Source organism: Apteryx mantelli, chromosome 1, assembly GCF_036417845.1.
Source record: "Apteryx mantelli isolate bAptMan1 chromosome 1, bAptMan1.hap1, whole genome shotgun sequence".
Classification (NCBI taxonomy): Eukaryota; Metazoa; Chordata; class Aves; order Apterygiformes; family Apterygidae; genus Apteryx; species Apteryx mantelli.
This window is the reverse complement of record NC_089978.1, coordinates 211,829,333-211,851,075: the sequence shown is the minus strand read 5'-3', so window position 1 is coordinate 211,851,075 and position 21,743 is coordinate 211,829,333. Positions and strand designations below refer to the sequence as shown.

The following is a 21,743-nucleotide window of genomic DNA, read 5'->3' as shown; positions in this document are numbered from 1 at the left end:
TAACTGTTTTCTTCCACATGCCTAAGGGCTGGCCTTGCAGGTCGTTACTTATCAAAATCACCTTTGCGAGCTCTGATGAATATTCCTAGTTCAAGCAGCTCTGTGTTTTGCATGACTGTAAGATAGAAATCTTTAAAGCACTGCATACTCATTAGCATGGAAGTGTAGCCCAGACCAGTGCAAGGATCATACAATGAAAGGCATGCGATTAAAAAAAAAAAGGAGGGGGGAAATAATCCAATATATCATATTTCAGACTCAGCTATAGATTTTTTTAAAAATAATAAATACTATGGACTAGTGACCGTGTTTTCTTCCTTCCTTTCTTCCTTCTTCCTCACCCTATTTTTTTGGAAGCACTTGCTTTAGTCCCTGAATCTGGGTTAAAGCTATCAGTAGGTAACTTTTAAGTGGATGACTCACTTTAATGCATTTTACATAAGAAAAACAGTGCTAATGGTAGTCTTCCCTATTGTTTAACGCTAGATAGGATTTATTGCCCTTGTTCATTATGTGTACAAGGATGAGTTTACAGCAATTACCAGCAATGCATTTTCACCAATTAGTACTGCTGGTAGGTTGTTATAATTGGATTCAGTTCTGAGTATCGGTTCCATTATGACTCAAAGGGATGCTTGTACTGTTAAATGAAAGAAGGGAATACAAAGATAAGTGTAAAATAACCGCTTAATATCTTCTAAGTGAATAGATGTAGACGTGAAGTGAAAATTATCTTTAAAAAATATTTTTTGTTGTAATTTATAAAGATGTGCCATGTGAAAGCAAGACTGAAAAAATACGAAGATAGGGCTTTTTTAAATCAGTGCTTTTCATGTGTTTGACCTCCTGCATTTGACTGTTGCCTATATAAAACTAATCACAATTTATCCTCTATGTATTTATCTAATTTTAAAAGTGAAAGAAATATGGAACATACTGATATAAAAAGAAGATCGTATAATTTCAAATAGAACTCTAGATCACTTTTTACTATAACATTACATAGTATTTCTTTAAGATTTTCATTATCCCTTCTGTCTGTATTTGCTACTTCCATTCAGAATTTGCCTTTACTGTCAGTCATGATAATAGAAATTGTCAACAGGGCAACATATTTTGTAACTGAACTCTATAAGGCATATCTGTGATTAAGTGATTCAGAATATTGTGTTGTGTTAGTCTATAGCATTTCCGTTCACACAGTCTACTTACTGTTAGTTTTCTTTTTTCTTATTATTATTCTACTGAAATATTGTAGAACCAATCTCCCGTGCTGTCCATCTTTCACAGTAATGTTTCCCCTTTGAAATTAAATCAAAGTGCAAATAAGATTTGGTTCATTTAGGAGACAACACAACAGGTTGATAAAGGGAGAGCTGCTTTGCAAAAAGTAATGATGTAACAGGTGAAACAGAAAACAATTTTATGGTTCTCTTTCAACACTTGATAGCTAGTGGTGTTTTGTTTCCTGCCATAGATTACAAATGGGGAAGAACAAAGAGAAGTGACACAAATAGGAGTGCCTGTAATGTGAATGATTTTGCATTTTAAGAATATTAAAAATGGGAAAAAACTCAGGAGAAGAGATTGAAGGAGAGGAAGGATATTAACAATTGAAGAACCAAAGGTTAGCTGATATTATGTACTTAGCTATCTGCTTTTTCCCATTGTTTTCAGTCAATTTTTCTCTTTTATGATTTAGTTGAAAAGTTGATTTGAGGCAGCAGTATTGTCCACGTGTTTTATGAAAAAAATATGCATATTTAAGGCTATATAGTCTATGATTTCATCAACAACTCATTACTGAACAATCACTTTTCCTTCAGTCCTCTGTTCCTTCTGCATCAGTAAATATTTTTAACATATGCTTCTCCTAAAACATTCAGAATTCCATATCACTGCTAATACAGTAGTATATAAGTATGATGTATTTTTAGTAAAAAAATGCTGAAGGTGTAAGCAATGCCAGTTTGATAGAATCTCATTCATTTGATTGATTTTACTTCTCTGACAAGGCAGAAAGGCTTTGATATATTTACCCAGCAATGTATAGAGAATTTCAAGTGAAGGTGTGTGGTGTATGAAATGTGAGCCTTAATCCTTCATTGAAAACCTGAGAAGGTGATATAATCACATTTGTTGCTTCCGGTGTTGAATACTTCAATGCAAATATTGAAGCCTTTCTTTAATGGACTATTTAAATATAGTGGTAATTATGTCTTGACCTTTAGCTATAATGTTTAGCCACTGATCGATATATGTTAGAGGTTTAGTAAAACTGCATCATTTTCATTGTATCAGGTATCAGGGATCTATTATATTTTAGTTTTTTACAGGATACCATGCTCTTACTTTTAACATAACAACTCCAATACTTCAATTATAGGTGCAGCATTGCAGATATTTTGCACTTGTATGAGAATATTGTTTTATATGGTACTCCTGTCACTATAACTACACTAACGCTAACACAGTGCACAATGCACTTGTTTCTTTGTAACCACACACACACACACACACACACACACACACGCACCACACACACACACACACACACACCCCACTACTATCTCTATCTATCTCGATTTAAGAAAATAAATACAATTATGTAAATGTGTTTTTGTAACTTTTGGGATAAAGATAGCATAGGACTCTCTTTTTTAGTTCTGTTATTTATATTGCACCAAACCAAATAGTCCTGAGTTTAAAAATATGTTGTAATTATTAAGTATACTTTTGACGTAGTGTATCAGAGCAGTGTTGATGTTTTTGCTGAAAATGAGTAACATACGATATAAAGATGTACTTAACTGCTTCCAGAGGATAAGTCTGGCTATTCTGATAAAAAATAAATAAAACAGTGATATTTTGATTTTGACAAACTTAAGGCTGAAGCCTTTTAATACCAATGGTACTGTTCCTGCGGCGACATTATTCTGGATATAACTTAGTGCCTGTATTTTTTCTTTTTTATTCTTAATTTTCCTCCTCTACTTCTTTCTTTTCTTTACCTTTTATCCTTCCCCCCCCCCCCCGCTATCTTTTTCAGTATGTCTGGATTTTAAAATAGAGACTAAAGTTCTTTGTTATATTCAAGACATCTGCTACTTAGAAATTGGTATAAAACATCTGAGGATAAATATAATATGCATAGAAATATATATATTTGCAGGCTATATATATATATATATATATAGACATGTAGACATGAAAATCAAGGAAAAAGAAGCTGTGTCTTCCCATTTCTTATTTGTGTGATTCATCCTTACTGTTTTGGAGCCATTAGGACAACTTGGGGAAGTATATATGACTCATATGAATTAGGGCTCGCACAACTGGGACAGTCATGCTTTTGCTTTCTGCACACGGACCTAACAAGTGTAGGGCTACCACTGATGGGAATGTAGCCGGGCTTGCTCTGTAGCATCACCTTCTATATAAAATCAGTCAGTGACCGAACGCAGGTAGAAGATATTTATGTGTTCTTTTCATGCATTTCTGCTGTCATACTTAGGAGTTTTGATACCTCTCATGTACATATAATCACATCTTTTTAACATAAGATCTTTAATAGAAGAATGTCAACCTTACAACTGATGTTAATTAGAAAAGACAGATGCCTTAATGGATTGTAAAAGATCAGACCCTGTCTCATCTGCATATTGTATTTTTCAATCTATTTAAAAATCTTCACTATTTAAAAAAAAAAATGCCGGCTGAAGTGTACCTTCATATCAGTGAACAGGAAAGAAATCTGAAGCTGTAATCCCCTTAGAATCATGGAAGTGCAATATCACCTCTTAGTGTTTTCTCAGCAGCACACGTCTGCGTACTGAGCATTACACGAGATACCACAGATACTTTAAAAAAAAAAGTATCACTCCAAAGCATTTTTCTAGTAGAAATATATTTCAAGATAAGTGCAAAACAGCTTGTTGATTGGTGTTGTTTTTTTTTTTTTTGTGAGTGTCTGCACACGTGGTAGTAATAAATGAAAATCATTTGGATCCAGAAAACATTTTTCCGTTTTACATATTTTATGAGGTAAATTGCGAATGGGTTTTTATTATTCTGTTTTTCTTTCTTTGTTTCCCTCTTAGATATTGATGCTGGGGCCTTAAAATTGGCAAATTCTATAGATTTACATTTTATTAGGTATGAAAATTCAGCTGAAAACTTCAAAACAGACACTGGTCATAAGAGATGAAATTTCATTGAAATAAATTGGTGTTGTAGAGGTTCTTGCCATCTTTCATTTTGCAGTGATGCTATTTTCAGAACTGCATTGCTCATACCCTGCAACATGATTTTATCCAAGAATTCAGCTGCTAGAAAGAGAGATGGAGTTTGGCAGCACATTAGTTTGAAATGTATTCATTGTTAAATACAAGGCCTGTTGTACAGATCTTAAAAATATTTATCTAGCAGAGCATTTTAAATTGATAGAAGCATGGTCAAATTATTATTACTTTAATCTTTTGTAACAAAGCAACACAATGGATTATAGTTGCCCACCGATAACAGTGGTCTGAGCTGCTTATGCCTTTATTCTTCCCTTCCATGAGAATCCTTTACCCAAGCTAGTATTATCTTTTATACCAATGTTTGGCTTAAACTTCTGATACATAGGTGTTGCAGTTTAGGAGTATTTTAATATTTGAAGAGAAAAGTGGCTCAATCAGTTCTACTGAATTGTTGAATATAGCAGAAGCAGAATTGGGCCCCAGACTATTTTATACTTCTTTGCAGCAATACAAGAGCTTTTGATCCTGGTATGCTTGGAATACATATTATTCTTAGTGTGTTTATAAAGGTCTTAGGACAAATTTTGATGTTATGGATTACAGAAAATGTTGTTTTCTAGTGCCTTGTTAAAACATCTGCTTAAGCAGAAGAAAAGATTTGCCTGAACATAACACTGGAATGGAATTGTTGGACCATAGCTGTGATTTGCTAAAGCCAGATGACATACTTTATTTATGACTTTTATAAATACTGAGCCAGACTTATTGGTAGAAAGGATGAAAGCTCTTTGTCCAGGTTGAAAATATCTAGCACCTTTGAAATATGCAGAACTTAAGAAATACCAAATAATCACTGTATTTCCCCCACCCTTGGGCAGTGCCTGTGCTTTGTGTCTTTGATTGCACTTAGTCCACTCCTACGTGGGCTTTTTCATGGTGTCTGTGTCAGCTGAAAGACAGGTATCAATGAATATTTAAATTATTTTCATCTGAGATTTCAGCCTTGATTTTTCTTGTTCCACTCATTAAAGAGCCTGATCCTATTCAGATTTTCTCAAACATATATTAGGTAAGGCTCTGTTCTTCAGGATCAGACCCAGAGCTGGATTTTGCAGTAATTGTGCCACTGCTAGTTATAGCAAATTAGTCATTGTCATTATGCAGTGTTATGATTTTTCTTTCACTCCTGATTTACAATAGTAAAAGGGAATAGGACCCAATGTTGATTGAGGATATGTTTTTTATATTAAGATGTACTGTGCAATACAAACAGTAGTGATTTAGTGATTAAGCTTATGTTTAAGGTGTAAATATGTAGCATTAACAGTGAAAACAGTTCCACCCTCAACTGAACTTGCACCTCGGTGATGTTCATGTGTTGGATATTCTCAATTTAGGGCCAGACTATGCTGCTTGTTCTTAAATTAAGAAGTGCCATTGATATTCTTAGAAAAAATCAGTTAAAGAGCAAAGATTTTCCGACTGTGTCTCAGCATTTTTGAATAGCTAAAAATTAAGGGCGTATGCTTGCAGCCATTCAGCACAAGAGGGATTTTCCTCTTCCTTCGCCAGTGCTTCCCAAACAGTATTTGATCGATTCTGTGCCTAAGCAAACTCAACCGTTCACACCTTCCCTCCTCTCAGACTTAGTCAGTATGTTTTCAGGGTGAAATATAAAATATACTCACTCTTCCTCAAGCATCCTGCGTGAAGAGCATGGCTCACAATTTAGTAACGTTGCGGTAAAGATGTTAGGGGAAGGCCTGTGCTGAGAAAAGTTGCGTTCCTCTGCCCTGTGCTCCTCCCCGCAGCACCTGCCCCTGAGCGCCAGCAGCAAGGAGATGACAAAGACAGGAAGCCGAATTTTTGTTCCGTGTATAATTTTTGCTGTCTATTTACAAGGATTCTAACAAGTTTATGGAAAAGATTGACATTATTTTGCATCAACAAATCAGTGCGCTTTTGCAGTTAATTACAGTAATTCAAAATCAGACTTTTTTTTTTTTTTTAATGAGGCAGGCCTGAAATACCCATAGAGTATGAATGTGAAGTTATAATATTGCTGACTATTATAAAAAATGTTTTATTGGATTTTTCACCCTCTTTTCTAATTACATTCTCACTCCCTCTCTTTTGAGAGTTTGTCAGGAAAAGCAATATAGATTGACTTTGTAACAGATTTTCTACATAGTGGCTTAAACATTCTGCATTTTTGTAATTTCTTCTGTGTGTTCAGAACCACAAATATTGAATCAGGAATGTAGAAGGAAGAGTTTTTTTTTTTTTTTTTTAAGAATAAGTTCTATGGATCATATGGGTTAAGAACAATCTTTTGCATAGCAATCATTTTCTTTAACATGGAGGTATATATTGGTCCTTTTTTCAGTTCTCATATGTATAAAATTTCACTTGAAGTCCACAGAAACTGTTCTGAGTTAGGACAGTTAAACTTGTTCATTATAATAAATTATGATACACTTTTGACCTGATTTCTAAAGTAAATAAAAAATGAAATGGTTGCCAAGTCCAATATCTAGTTATTATAGCAATCAAATGATAAATTCTGTTGATTTTTATTTGTAGGAGAAAAGCTAAACTTGGTTCATCTAACCAACTTTCTAACCACTGTGTTCCTATTTCCTATTCCCTTGTGCAGCTCACCACTAGACTGGTTTAAAAGCTTAAAGCATCCCCCAGCTATATGATCTCCCTCCCTTATCTTTGCTAGGGTTTATCATATTTGCGAAGTGTGGACTAAATCTTCTTTCAAGTATTCATATAAATAAAGTTATAAAAGTTCTGTGGGCAAGGGTGGCAGGGCTGAGGCCTAAATCAAGGCATACCATTTATCTCAGGTGTCACTTTTAATATCGTGCTGCATTTTTCTTTCTGCACTGAGGCAGTCATAAACTAGCCACTAAATGGGAAGTTTTCTTATTTCTTGGAGCGACTAGGAATTTGCCACACCTGGCTTGTGTTGATTTATGATTAGGATATGAAACCCGTTGCATAGGAGAAAACTGAGTCATGGGGGCTGTCCTGGTGGAGATTATGGGAGTGAAACAGTTTCCACTCTAAGCTGGAAGAATTGCTTGCTGCTGTCACAGGAAGGAGGAAAATAATGCAACAAAGATGATGGGAAATACAAATTACTATGCTTCAGAGGTCAGACTGTGCATTTAGGTGCAGCAAAGTCTAGAAGGAGGGCAGAAACAGCAGCCTCCACGGAAGCGTCCTAACTGGGATGTTCCCGCTAATATGGAGGAGAGGGCAGTCTGAGGCAAGGCATGACATCGTTTACACCAGCTCCGTTAAGGCTTCTGCTATTCCTTTCCCCGCTCTTATAGATGAATAATTTACTCCTGCGCACGTAGGATTCAATATACCCTCAGAGTAGTCAAAATGCTGGGGGAAAAGTTCGACATTCCATTAAAATACAAGTTTTGATTTACAATATTCAGATGTGGATGACTGGAAAAATGGTTTCTTTCTGATGGATGAACAGACTGTCACAGTAAGCATTTCCCCAGGTGAGGGTCTGAATAGGGCATTTGATAGACATGTCTTATGTATCCTTAATACAGCCCTATACTCTGAAGCAATACTCTTTACTCAGGCAGTGCTCACCGTTTGAGATTTTTTGGGTCTATGTTTAGTGAGATTACTCCAGGAATGCAGTTGTTTCATGTGCAGATATCAATGCAGACTGTATTTCTTGCAGAATAGGACTGAACTGTTTTAGCAGGTCAAATTAGATTGAAATACAATACATAGCGTACTATTCTCTAGTAGTATTTAGAATGCTTCCTGAATGTCCATGTTTTCTGTTAGCCTCACATCTGGTTTTATTCCTTTTACATGTGGATGTAACAAGTCCATTAGATATTTTTTCAATGGCAGATTAAAGTGAAGGGCTATACGTATAGGAACGTATGGCAAGAGAGGGTGGGAATGGAGTGAAGGGAGGAGTAAAGATTGGTGCACTGTGATCTTCTGTGAAAAGAGTTACCTTCATTAGGATGGATGCAGCTGAGTGTGTTTCCTAATGCAGCAAGTACTTCTTGATCCGAGCCTTCGCTCAAAAAAGAAAAAAAAAATGGAAATAAAAGGGGTAATAGGCTTTTTTCCTTATTATTTCTGGTTTTGTTTTTTTATGAAATTGTATGAATTGTATAAGCCCTGGCCTAGCTCTTTATTATTATCTGCCTCCCTGTGGCCTTGTGTTCTCTCTCAAATTTTGTACTTTAGCTTCTCACACTGATTTCTCTCATCAGTAAAATAGGAGGCAGAGTTATGTTATCTTTTAGTCAGGCAAGGGTTTATTGTCAAGACTAATTTGTTAGCTAACGCCTGTAAAGCCCTCTGTAGTTGAAAAGTGTTGTTAATGTGTTCAGTCTTGTTTATTAAGATGTGTGTTTTCTATATTCCCACCTTGCCTCAGAAACTTGCATGACCAAATCTTTCCTGGATGGGTAACGCTTCTGTTTTACCTGGTTCTCAAGGTTTTCCATAGGCTCTTTATGGAAAAGGTGCCATCATACCTGCTTCCTTGGATAACTTGAGGTCTGGGGAACTGCAAGAAGTTACTCCCCACAGTCTGTGCTTCTTGGGTGTACACAGATTGTAAAACATAAGCTTAACGGCATTTTTAGAAACTAACAGGAGTCAGCAAAAATCTGCAGACAGTATCATGAAAAAAAGCCAACATATCTGACTCATGCCAACGCTGCGTGTTAGTTACACTCATTTCCACATCGCGAATCGTTGCTCTCAGCGTTGAAAACAGTTGGGCATGAAGATACCCGGATCCTCTGAAATATGGACTGTGAACATTTTTTTTTTTTTTAATTAAAATAGAGGCAATAGGGTGGGTACAATGCTAGCCAAGGACTTGTGACACCTGAGTTCATGAACCTGATCTGCCTCCCAGTTCTCATACAAAACTGGCTAGTGCTGCTTTTAATCCTTGTGTTCCCATTTCTAAAATGGGAATGATACCCCATTGCCATCCTGCCTGAGTAAATGTGTTGCCTATTGCAAGATGTCCTGCTTTTGTGTGAAGGATGGTCATAGAAGTACATAATATAGTGCTGTTTGTGGGTCTGGTATTGATTTATTTCCTGTTATGATCTAATAAACATGCCTAAAATTATTATTAGCAATCATTAATTACCTGGTAATCACCAAGGCTGTTAAGATTTCAAGTAGGAATTGCAGAATTTTTATAGCAATTATTTTGACTTGTCCAGTAACAGTAACAACAGAATTTGAGCAGAAATTCAGCAGATTTTTTTCAGCAAATTTCAGCAGAATGACTATTTATTTTTATTTGTTATTTACCAGCCACTTTTCTTACCTTATCATCTTCTTGGATTAGACCTTAAACTGTTTGGAAGATATTTTAGATTACACAGGTAGATATATAAGCTGGGAGAGGATCACTAATGCGTGCAGGAGCATATCTTAAGGAGATTTCACTATACTATGCACATGGGGAAAAGCTTTGATGTAACTGAAAGCAGAATCTGATCCTTATAGTCACTTTGCATTGATTAAAAATAAAGGATGAATTGGTTTGTTGCATGACTAAGAATATGTCTCAGGATATACTCTAAATGTCTGTGGAAGTGATTAGATACCCAATTTCACCCTTCATCCAATTTTATCAGTGTAATTTCAGCAAAATAATTATCAGTCCTGTATCATTTAAACCCAAGATGCAAGGATGAATCCCGTAAAATAATTTCTGATTAAATGCATACAGGTTTCATCCCAAAGGAACGAGTCATCACTGTCAAGACCTGATTGTAAAAATTATATAAAATAAAATGTAAAACATGATTGTATTAGGCTATACAGAGGGGAATAGTAAGATATTGCAAAGAAACCATGCGTGATATCAGATGTGGTCATTTGTCTTCCTTTTAAATGATAAGCTGTGACATCACTTCGTTGTCTGTGCCCCACTGAGCAAGTGTCCATGCAAAAATGAACTTCCTAACGTGCTGGAAGGCACAGGGGAATGTTCCCCCAGATTAGGAACAAACACAATTGTATATACACATGGAATTGTAAAGAAGACATACTTCCTCTTTTTAAAATACTGCAAAGTCTAATAATGTGCAGGATATCTGTAAGTGATGTTCAGAGAATTGTTGTTATTGTTGTTGTTGTTGTTAAGCAATCAGTTTTAGAGCTCAGCACTGCATTTTACAATGGTAGGAATGATAAAAATCATTTATTTTAACCCCTCATTATGCACAGCTGATTAATTAGTTCACCTGCTGGTATGAAATCTTGATTTTCAGGTAATTAGGTTTAAAATCAGCAAGAAATTTAAAGGAAAATACCCTTTAATCTTTTCTCGTGAAGCTGGGTTTACTCTGAAAGATGCTGTTGGTACTTGATGTGGACGTGAAATGCTGCTCTGATAGGATAGCTGTTTTCATGTTAGAAGTACTTGGCCAGTATCTTTACTTCTTTACTATGTAAGTTCTCCTACTCTAGATACACTCTTCCAGTCTTTACAATTGGGATTAAAAACACATACCACTTCCTTTCATGGGTAATGAGAGACACAATTAACAAATGCTCATAAAGAATATTATAGTAGCTGTATAGAGCCATAGTTTGCCTGCAGATACTTTGCTGCTAGTGATTTTTCTGTGCATAACTCCATTTATTCATAGAATTAAGTATTTGTATGGCCTGAAAAGTGATTTTACACAAAAAATGCTCAGTTATGCTTATAGATATTCATACGTCTACAAAGATTTATACATTTAATCATGATGCTTTCAGCTTGCCAAGCACAGGTTAAACATCAGTGATTAAATATTTGGTTCTATATATCTAATTACCTAGGGATGGCTTTCTTTTTAGTGAATAGCATTCTATTCCACAATTGTCCCATTATTCTCCATGGAATTAATCTGTTTAGAGAATAAAGTGCTAATCAATTTTTAAAAGATATAGGTTAAAAGAAAGTTGTCAGGTTGTAAAGCTAAACACTTGAACGTTAGGAAATGCAAGATTTTGAAATTGCCTTGACTCCCTTATACATCTTCATTGTGATCCAGTCTTCAGCTAAAAAATCACCCATTATTTTTTCTGCTGGAAACTCATCTTAATGAGGATATAAACAAGATAACACAAACGGGCAGAATTATGCTTACATGATAAAATGCAGATATCTTCTAATTTGGGGTATTTGACTTTACGACTTTTATGATTTTTCACTTAAGATTTTTTTTTCCCCTGTAGATAATAATTCAAAATGCAAGTCCTACAGAAATCTGACATGACAGGTGTATTTTGTAGATAACTTTGGTAAAGCTACAGGACCTACCTTGTCTCTGGCAGTGAAAAGCTAGTAACAACTTGCACTGCGTGGAGAGATTGCTGAAACATCTGTCTCTGAGAACTGAAAATACGCATTGGCAAAAAGCTAGGCTTTGAACACAAGGCTATGGTAAAGACACTTGACACAAAAAGATTTTTTTGAAATGTTTGGCTGTTTTCTGTTGCTAGGACATTGTTTCACTGCAAAAGAGGAAGTAGGTGGCTGATCCTGTTTTTTATGTTGTGTGACCTCAGTCATTTGTACAGCCCTTCGCTAGGTTGGAATTATTTCCTCGCTGGGTTTTTTTTCCTGAAAACATACATACAGAAAATGTCAGCAATATACCACAGAAACATCTGGCATTTGAGTTACCTGAGTGGGCTCCAGTCAAAGACAACGCGAACAGAAACCTGTGCTGCTTGTGTGAGTGTCTAGCTCCACATTTAATCTTCCGGTGAGTTTGGGAGCCACCGTATCCAAATTTAAAAGATTTCAGCAGCACCTGAAATTAAGAATTCTGGTATATCAGATCCAGACTCCAAACAGTGACACGTAATCATGTATATTTGGAGAGAATTTAGTCAAGGGTTTCTTAATGTGCAAAGAGATAACCTGCAAACTGGAGATCATCTGCAAAATGATTAATTCAGAGACTGGTTAAAATCAAGCAGTTCTGTACTTCCTGTAGTGCAACATCACTACAGTATCTGCAAGGTAATAAAATAAGAGTGTATTATTATTTTTTTTTTTTTGACTTGCAAAATAACAAGTGGGATTTAGTCCGAAGTATTTAAACAAGTGTATGATAAATAGGCAGGTATAGGCTGCAAGGTGTACATTGTTTTGCTTGTTGTGGAATGGAGCGTCTAATTCAACAGTAGTTTGGATAGATTCCAGCTTGTGTTTTGTCACTGCATAATTTGACGTAGACTCACACCCTCCATGTGGTACTTGTTTCACCTGGGAAAATTGGATAATGAACTAATGAAGGTTTTCTTGGCTGATAATGCTGCCTGTTTTCAGGATGGAGCAATTATAGAATCTTTGTAGCACTCAATGTCTGTCTAAACAAAATCAATGCAAAAATAAGCTTTATTTACAGAGAACTATTGTTATTTTACATCGCCTGTGTAGTTCTCTGAGAGGCTGAAATGATACTGAAACGGTACAATATAAAATTTTTCAGGAGCCTTAAAAATAGGTTGCTTATTGGTCACCTGACTTTTCTTTCAACTAAAGTCTTTCGCAACTATTCATGTGCCTCCATACAAATTTAATGCCTTCTCATTGCTAGACCTACTTTTTCTGGAAGAAATATCCAATGTCTGCATCTCAACTAGATATGCTTTGAATTCACGTAGTTTGGAAGTTGTAAGTTAGGGTTTGATTGAAGCTGCCAAACTATTTATTTACAAAAATAAAACAGGAGTTTCAGGGCCTGCTTTTCTGTTCTTACCAGTTTTCTCTTTCATCTATGAGTTTTTCAAAAGGGCATAGAGAGTTGTTTGGACAATGCTTTCAAAATGTAATACACTGTGTAAGTGCTGAATTTTGTTATATAGCAGAGCATAAGACAAGACTGAATACAAATTGCTATTAGAAATCTGTTAAAGATGAATGCCTATTCATGCTATCAGCTGCTTCCTCCGTTTGCAGAGTTCAACCTACCAATTAAGCTGAGGAAAATTCAGATTAAATATACAAAATGTCTTGACAGTACAACTTGGGAGCTTGCGGCGTCATTCTCTAGGAGTTTTAGTGGGTGCTTCTAAACCATTAACCGTCTAAATTTGCACTGAAGAGAATTCTGGAAGACCAAAAAGCACACAAAAAAGCAAAAGCTGTCTTCTGCGTTACACAGGAGCTGGACAGTATTTTTTCCATCACTTAAGTGTTTACTCTCCAACTGTTGTAGTATTTTAAAAATATTTCTTATTTTTACATTCACTTGGGAGAAGGAAATATGGAAAGGTTGCACGATTTGGTTCTCAATAAAACGTGTCTATTGTAGACTTTGACTTTCAGATTTTTGGATCAAGTACTGCTAGTTCATATGAAGGAATATCACTAATGACTCTGTGGTATGACATATTTTCTTACTTGGTTTTTCAAAGGCTCCTCCCAGTATGAGATTTGTGGAGATTTTTGTATGAGATTTTTTTTAAATGCTTCCATATATGACCACTTTGTTGCGAACAAACTCTAAAAAGTACAGTGGTGATGACTTATGTCCTCTTTTGTCTTAGGCCATATCTTTTAATGAAATAAAACTTAGTCATGCTTTGGGACAAAATAATGCTAAACCTGCTTGGAAACAGTCTGTCATCCTTGATTTTTTTGTGGCAGTAAAGATGTTTAAAAAGTCATAGAAATTGTATATAGAAGGGAACCCTCTTGCATCATTTAACTTACATCTCTGATACTCACATTCCCAAATATAATTTATAATATGGCTGAATTTGTCATATACAATGCAGTTTAACATACATCAGTTATGCAAAACTCAGACCAGGAGACTGAGTGTTCTTTTAGACATATGTATAAAATACATATACATATATGTGTGCTTCTGTTGCTATTAGCATAGTATCTAGAAGCCCCGATCAAGGAACAGGACCATATTACTATGGATTCTGTATGAGGGAAGCTTATGAGACTGAGACCCTTAGACAGGAAATTTGGCATGAAAAGAGCATCCCTAGGAATGATAAAGCAACCTAGTTCATGTCTGCTGAGACCTTTTTCTCTGCTTACTGATAGCACCAATAGGGGAACAAATAATGGCAGGGTAGTGGTTTTTATATGTTTATATATACACACACACACACATACATATGTATATACACACATACATATATGATCCGAGACAGCCAAATCACTTTATGTAAACTTTTTTCCTGTGTGTTCATTGCTGTTATCAATGTAGGACACACATACTTGTAATGCAGACAGACGTTAAATGGTTGTATGATTTAGCACTCGAGAGAATGGCGTAACCCCTGCAACAGATAACATCATTAGTGATAAATAGGACAGAACAGTAGTTTGCCCAAAACTTTGTATAAGGTTCTTATTGTTCTGTAAATATCTATTGTTGTCCTTTAGGACTTCATAAAACTTAGTAAGTCGCTCTTAAGGCTCCTTCCCTGGAGATGTTTTTGCGTGTGAACATTTCTGGAGAGTCCGGTTTTGATACAAATAATCAAAAATATATTAGTAGGACTGGGCACAGGCAGTTTATTATAGGAGCTAGATGCATTAATTTATTACAGTATATATAGTATTGTCCCTTTCTGTTTTCTATCTATGGTCAGTTAAAGAGACTTGAATTTCTGCATCTTGGCTTTAATGAATCTTCAACAGCTGTTCACACTGATATCCTTTGTATGCGTACACTGGCATTCCATTGGTTTTGGTGGGAGTAGCACTTGATATATTTTGATATATTTGATATATATGTGATATATTTTAACCTCAGATACATGTTTTGCCTTATTTCTATGTGCTAGCATCATTATTAATACTATACAGCAGTATTGCACTTGCTCTTTACAATGTATTCTAATTACTAATAGGATATTCTTTAACTGCAGAATTACAATTTATAAAATGTTAATCTACTTGACCTCAAAAGCAAAAAGCACAAAACATGTCCAAAAATACATTAAAGTATGCTTCAAGCCTAAATTTTTAAAGTCCTTTTATAAAACGCTAATAACTATGTGGCTGTAGGCACACGATGTGGTTACCTTTTGCTTTAGTCAACCAGTCTGTACTATGAACAACGTTCCCACACTGTACCAAGCCAGGCTCAGCAATTTGTTTTGGATCTGATTATCATCAAGGATTGAATCATTTAATCCTCTGTCTTTTAAGCTATGGGACAAATGTGTGGAAGGTGATTGCAAAATTCACATTCCCTTCAGCAGAGCCAGAAGTTTTCCCTATTCATTTTGAAGTTATTTCAGTGCATGTGTTATTAAGGCATGTGGGCATGCACTGCATGCATGTGTTGATCATATACAGATTTCTTCCACCTACCTCTAGTTTTTCAGTGGGCTGAGTGTAAGTTCATTATCTTCTGCATGTGTTTATATTCATTTGCCACTTGCCTCTGTATAATTAAAATTAACACCTACATATATGTTAGCTATGTCTGTACATCACTTAGCAGATAAGCACTGACTAGTGGTTAAAACTCACAACTGGTAGGCAAGTGATTAGGGTTGCTTTTGAGAAGATACAGTGTTATTTGTGCAGTTGCTGTCTGTGCTGCGTGTGCAAACTGAAACCTCCACATTTAGGGGTATTTAACATCTTTCAGGAGAACTGAGCGTTTTCTCTCACCCGTAAATGCACATAATGAGCCTTTAACAAATATGCAATTCATCTGCTATTGATAGGAAAAAAAGGCTTTTTTTGTTTGCTTTGTGAGAAAGTAGTAGCTACTGAAACTTAAATTAGGCTTGGTCAGTAGTAGATGTAGCTTACTGAACAACAGAGAATACTTACAGGTCATTAGGTTTCCTTTTCCCGAAAAAAAGTGCAAGTATCTGGTGACCACTCTTACGTATATTTGTTTGTTTGAAAGGTGACTTTGGTTATTGTGGTATGAATCAGAGAAGGTGGAGTCAATTTTAGCTTTCTTTGTTTAGGAATTGGCATGTAGCACTTAGAAAAGGATGTGTGTGTAAATTTAGATAGAATCATTTTTCCCTCCTTCCCCTGCACTGCTATTTGTTCATCCCTAATGCTGCATAAAACCAAAGATTTCGGCTTATTAGGAGATCCAAAATTCTAAAGGAGTGGCGTAACTCAGGCAGGGAGAAGGAAGTGCTCACATGTTGAAAGCAAGCTACTATTATAGCTGGATTTTGTTCCATTTTAGATTTATTATTCTTTTATTGTGTCCAGAACTGAAAAAGGAACTGATGCATTTACAATAGGATCGTTTTATTAATTGATAGTGTAGCGCTGTAACTGCAAACTGTGTTTTTTCCTTTTATTGCATTTGTGCATGTATCTGAGAATCACCGGTATAGAAAGAAATACTGTCAGATTAACAGCTTGGATTCAGACAGATGTCACTCAAAGTTGGGATGATCTTCAGCACAGAGCTGAGTGTTTACCGGAGATCAGTCTGGACTGTAACTGCTGCTGCAATGGCCTTGTGTTTTCTGCTAGGGAGCAGCAGGGCGATGGACCCACCTGAAGAGCCCAGGTCTGACACAGTTGGACTGCATCCAGCTCTGAGCATCTTTGTGGCTTCCCATGGGAAGCTGGAGTCACTGATAACTAATGAGGTCCGTACTGTGTTTAGAGGGCTCTCTGACAGAATGTCACACAACTGCGGGGTAATACAAATAATCGGATTTTTTGCTCTGTTTTCTTCCTTGCTCTTATTGCTTTTATTTTTAGCTCCTTGCTACAAGAGCTGGGTCTCTGGATCGCTTGCTCTGTTGCACACACTTTCTTTTTTGCTGGCTGTCTCTCTCTGTCTCTTGACAGGTGTAAGGAGGATCCTAAATATAGAAGCCACCCGTCAGCTGGCTTCAGCAATCAGCAAGCACTGATTTAACATTTCTCTTAAACGACTAAGCTCCAGAAGGGTGTTTCTTTAAATGTCTATACAATTATTTAATTACAAGCTTTCTTTAAGATTATCAGCAGATCAGCAAGCATGTCTCAGAAACAATAGTTGTCAGGAATGGCTGTAGTGATGTAGGGGAGAGAAAAATGCTTTTTAAAGATCTCCTATATTTGAGCTGTTTGGTTAATGGTGTAATATCTTGTTGGGGAAAACACTGACACTAGAAAGAATAGGCAGTCTCCACTTTTTAGGTAAAGGAACACACTTTTAGCTGTAAAAACATATGTATTTTTCCTATGATTTTTTCCTCAGGAGAAAAGACTTAGCTGCAAGTGCGATGATTAGCTGGGGTTTACTTTGCTGCACTCAGAAATTAAGTGCGTGGTAGGAAATGCAGTTGTACTGATACTCAATGTTTACAGTGCTTAATAAAAGTATTTTTAACACAGACTTTTTTTTTCCCCATGATATACAGTTATTTGTGGTTCTGCTGAGGTCAGCACAGTACTGATTCTTAAAGTTAACTGGCCAAATTTAATTTATTAAAATTTCAAACAGTTCTAATTAAGATAGTTGAAAAAAAGAAATGCATCATTACATTAGAGGTAACTTAAAAATTTTATGTTAGTCTATATGCAGGAATCTCAAATTCTTTCTCTTGCCATTAATTTTCACAGAAGTTTTGCACAGTCTACAGAGAAAGGAAAGAAATTGTAAAATTCAGTATGAATTGTGGCAAGTGGATTGTGTTTGATGGAAAACCTATTTAACAGTTTGATTTTCATGTTCTATGATTGTTACACACCTCTGAAATATTAAGCATTATGTTGAACAGAGGAACACAGGTGAAGCCAGTACCTTTAAGGGGATCAGCACCTGAGTAGTACTTTTTCTCATGATAGTTGTAGTTGTTACATGTGGTCTTCCTAGCTGTGAAAAATTCCGTAGCGAAATATAGCATGGGCTTGTTATGATACGGTAAGAGTGACTCAGACCCCTCGAATGAAGTAGGAGGGCTGCTAGATAAAAACAGGGGGACTGACTCTGAGGAAAGGAAGAGGGGTTAAGGAAAAAGATGCTTCCAGGAAAAGGATGCCTCCTCAGGGGAGCAATGAGAGATACTGGGATAAGTCTAACTTTTTTGCTACAGATAGTCTCATGTTTTATACCTGAAAATCCAAACTGCACCTATTGCCCCTTCCAGGTGCATGCTCTTTTGCATTTCACAGATCAGAACTTGAGCCTGCTGAAGCCCAGTGGTTTTGGGTGCGTGCCTGAGTTTTGGGGTTCGAGTGAACCTGAACGTTCTTGGGTGTAAGCCTATGTGATCTGAGTGTGATTTACAGAAGGAGCAAAGCAGAACTGGCGTAAATTGATAATGCAACTTTTTGTTTTTCTTAGCCCTTTATCCAGGACAGAATCCATACATTCTGCTTTCACCTTCCTCTCTTCATGGTCTCAATACATTTTCTCAATAGGATAAACATTTGGGTCAGATAGAAAGTACTGAACAGGAATTTTTCCATCAACCTCAGTGGGCATTATATCAGGTCCATATCTGGATTCTGTGAAAATATTTCAGTTTTTGTATATAAAAATAAAAATATAAAAATGCAAAAATACATGAAGCCAAAAAAACTCATATTCAGACAGCTCCTAGCAAAGGTAAAAAAAAAAATGCATTTAGGTTGTAAGAATTAGGAAACTACCTTCTAAATTAAAATATTTATTTATTCGTTCATTTGTTCATTCATCTATTTATTTATTTACTGGGATAAAAGTTGGGGATAAGGAACAGTGCCTATAACTGGATTAAGGAAGTAAGAAGGTTAACAAGAGGATGTAAAGGTACTGTGTGGGCAGAATGACTAAGACGCTCTTAATAAAAATAGAACTACTGGTCTTATTAAATCCTTGGCAATGATATGCTTGGAGTGAGTGTTTTGGTGCACGTATGTTCAACAAAAGCAATCACTGCGAATCTGTAGCATTAGGTGGATGTGGTTTGCAGTACTAACACTTGTTCATATATATACATATATTTGTCCAAGAGTGGGGACTCTGGAAGCACAATTCTGTAATCCTTTATGCTGAAATAGATTCTGGAATAATATTTTCCTTTGTGTTTGGGGTCCTTGAGGTGGGTGCCGGGTGGCTCTGCTTAGGGCAGGCGCTATGTCCCTTCTCTGCTAGCAACTGGAGGCCGGCGAGAAAGGTCGGGTTGCACGATGCACAGACCTCGGGCATTTTCAGGCAGTACAGTCTGAGATATAAATCTTGAAAAAAGCACAATCACTTATGATTTTCCCATTGAAAGCAGCAGCCCTTCATTGTTTTCAAAACAGGCTTGTGACTAACAGCTAGCTGTATAAATAATGGATATCTTGTATCTTATGTGATACATAAGAATTATCCTCTGAAGATGTACTGGTAGTCCCTTAAGCAAACAAAGTGTTTATTTTTCAAGGGGCTGGATAGTTTTTAGAAGCTTTTCTTTCCTCTCACTTAACAGTACTTATATTACTAGAATTTACATTGAAGTAATCTGAGACCTTGTGGGGGACATCAGGCATTTTATCTGTTGCAATGGAAGTAAGGTGCGCCCTCATTTTTGAATTTTAGGCAGTGCTATTCAGGGTAATGGTGAACAGAACCCCCTTACAAGGAGTTGTTGCCATACTCTTAAATGAAGTGATGTTTTGGTTTTGTATCCTGTAAAATACGCTTCTTCGGGGTAAAAGTTGCGTGGAAGAGGCCAAATGCGGTGCTGTCAAAGTAAAAGGCTCAGAAAACAGATGGGCAGGATGGCGGTTTTAGGAAGCAAGGAGGAACTGTGATCCTCCTGTCTGAGCGCAAACCTACACTGTGGCAATTACGTAGTATCATCTTTTCTGTCATTTCTGGCTTAGGGTTTACAGGTTCTCCAAACCTGCAGGTTAGGCATATGCCTTCTGTTTTTCTTTCCTTCAGGAAAAAAATACATTTTTAAAGATGGGTATTTCTAAGTGTTTCTCTTTGTGTGGAAGATTTGAGACTACCTTACATGTTATGAAAATTATTCTTGAATGGAAAAACAAACAAACAATCTCTTCTGATAACTCTTTTTGTTCTTTCTAAATATTGCCATAACATTACAACAATCTCCATTAAAACATTCTCCATTCCAGGCTAAAACTCGGATACCTCTACTAACAAAATGAAAGAGTTGGTACGAAAACAAGTCCTCCAGATTGAAACTAAAATCAGTATTAGGAGAAGACAACGCATCCCTGTGTGCATATAGTCTGTGTACGCGTTTTGCAAACATTAGGTAGGCCCTGAACTTTGAAGTGTAAAAGTTGTCGGTGAAATGGGAGGTGCAGCAGCAGCCCGGCACTGATTTATAGTGATCTCCTGTGATTTTCCCCCTCATATAGGCCTTGATGTCTCAAATGCAGCTGAAACAGTGGCCTCCCCAGACAAAACTTTTCAGGAAAGACTACACTGTCTATTTTTCAGGGCAAGTCATATCAGAACTGTGGACATTGTTTGGAACTGATGCTTGCCTGCCCGTCCTCTTTGAAACTAGTGTGTGGTGCGTGGTGTCTTAAACTGAAGTGTCAGCACAAGTTGATAGGACAGCCAGTGTTAACAGTGAACTACAGATAGAAGGGCAGAACAAATTGAAATATATATGTATTAACTTTATGGACTCTGCTGCTGTGACCAAAAGGGAAACTGTCCAGTAAAAGAAAGTGCTGTTTTTTCTGAGTCACCGTGCACCTGAAACCATCCCTCTGCGTAACCCTGCTTGTGAACTTTCCTGACTTCAGTCATCCAGTTTCTGGCTCAAGAATTAATCCCCTGGTGGCTGAAGCATAGGAGTTGCAAATCCTCAAGTAGCATGATCCTCTTAAGGGGAAAGTATATATGTCAGGGCTGTGGCTCTGAGAAGTGGTAAGTGGAGCACCTACTGAGAGATTCCCAACGGGGGCCACCTATGGTTTGTCCAAATACAAATGTTTCATTCATATACCTTGTAGCAGGTCAAAGTAACTGTAGGAATGGGATGGAGAGAATTAAAGTGACTCTTGCTGGGAGACCGGGGCCACCTGGCAGGGTAACAGCATGAGGGCTCTAATTTTGCAATTAGTCCTTGTAAGCAGAGTTTTGTAATCTCTTATGAATCACTTGTGCTCAAACTAATCTTGGGCTGTTTTCTTTAATTAAGGAATGTAATCTAGACTTCCGGAATTGGTAGGAATCTAAAGATAGAAATATAACTTACATATTTTTACTATTCCTAGGCTCTTGCTTCACACAGAAAAGTCAGCTTCTTAACAGTAATCACACAGCAGCATAAATGGTGCTTCTTACATACGTCCTTTCTGGTAGATTTCTACACCTGTATGTGATCACGTTGCAGCAGGCAACAGATAGTTAAGATATTTCCCCCAACTTTAGAGCCTATATAAGGACTGCCTCAAATTGTAGCCTTTGCAGTCCAGAATTGTGTAGCTCTCAAAGAACAGCTGAAAAAGGGTGGCAAGGGAGCACAGCTCTGTGGTTACTGCACTTCACATGTTAG

General features: G+C 36.6%; 1 protein-coding gene across 1 annotated transcript in view; it reads left to right on the top strand.

The window, feature by feature from the left end:
• CACNA2D1 (calcium voltage-gated channel auxiliary subunit alpha2delta 1) overlaps nucleotides 1–21,743 on the top strand; it is a 421,781-nt gene that overhangs the window by 1,097 nt on the left and 398,941 nt on the right. The gene's annotated exons all lie outside the window — the stretch shown is intronic.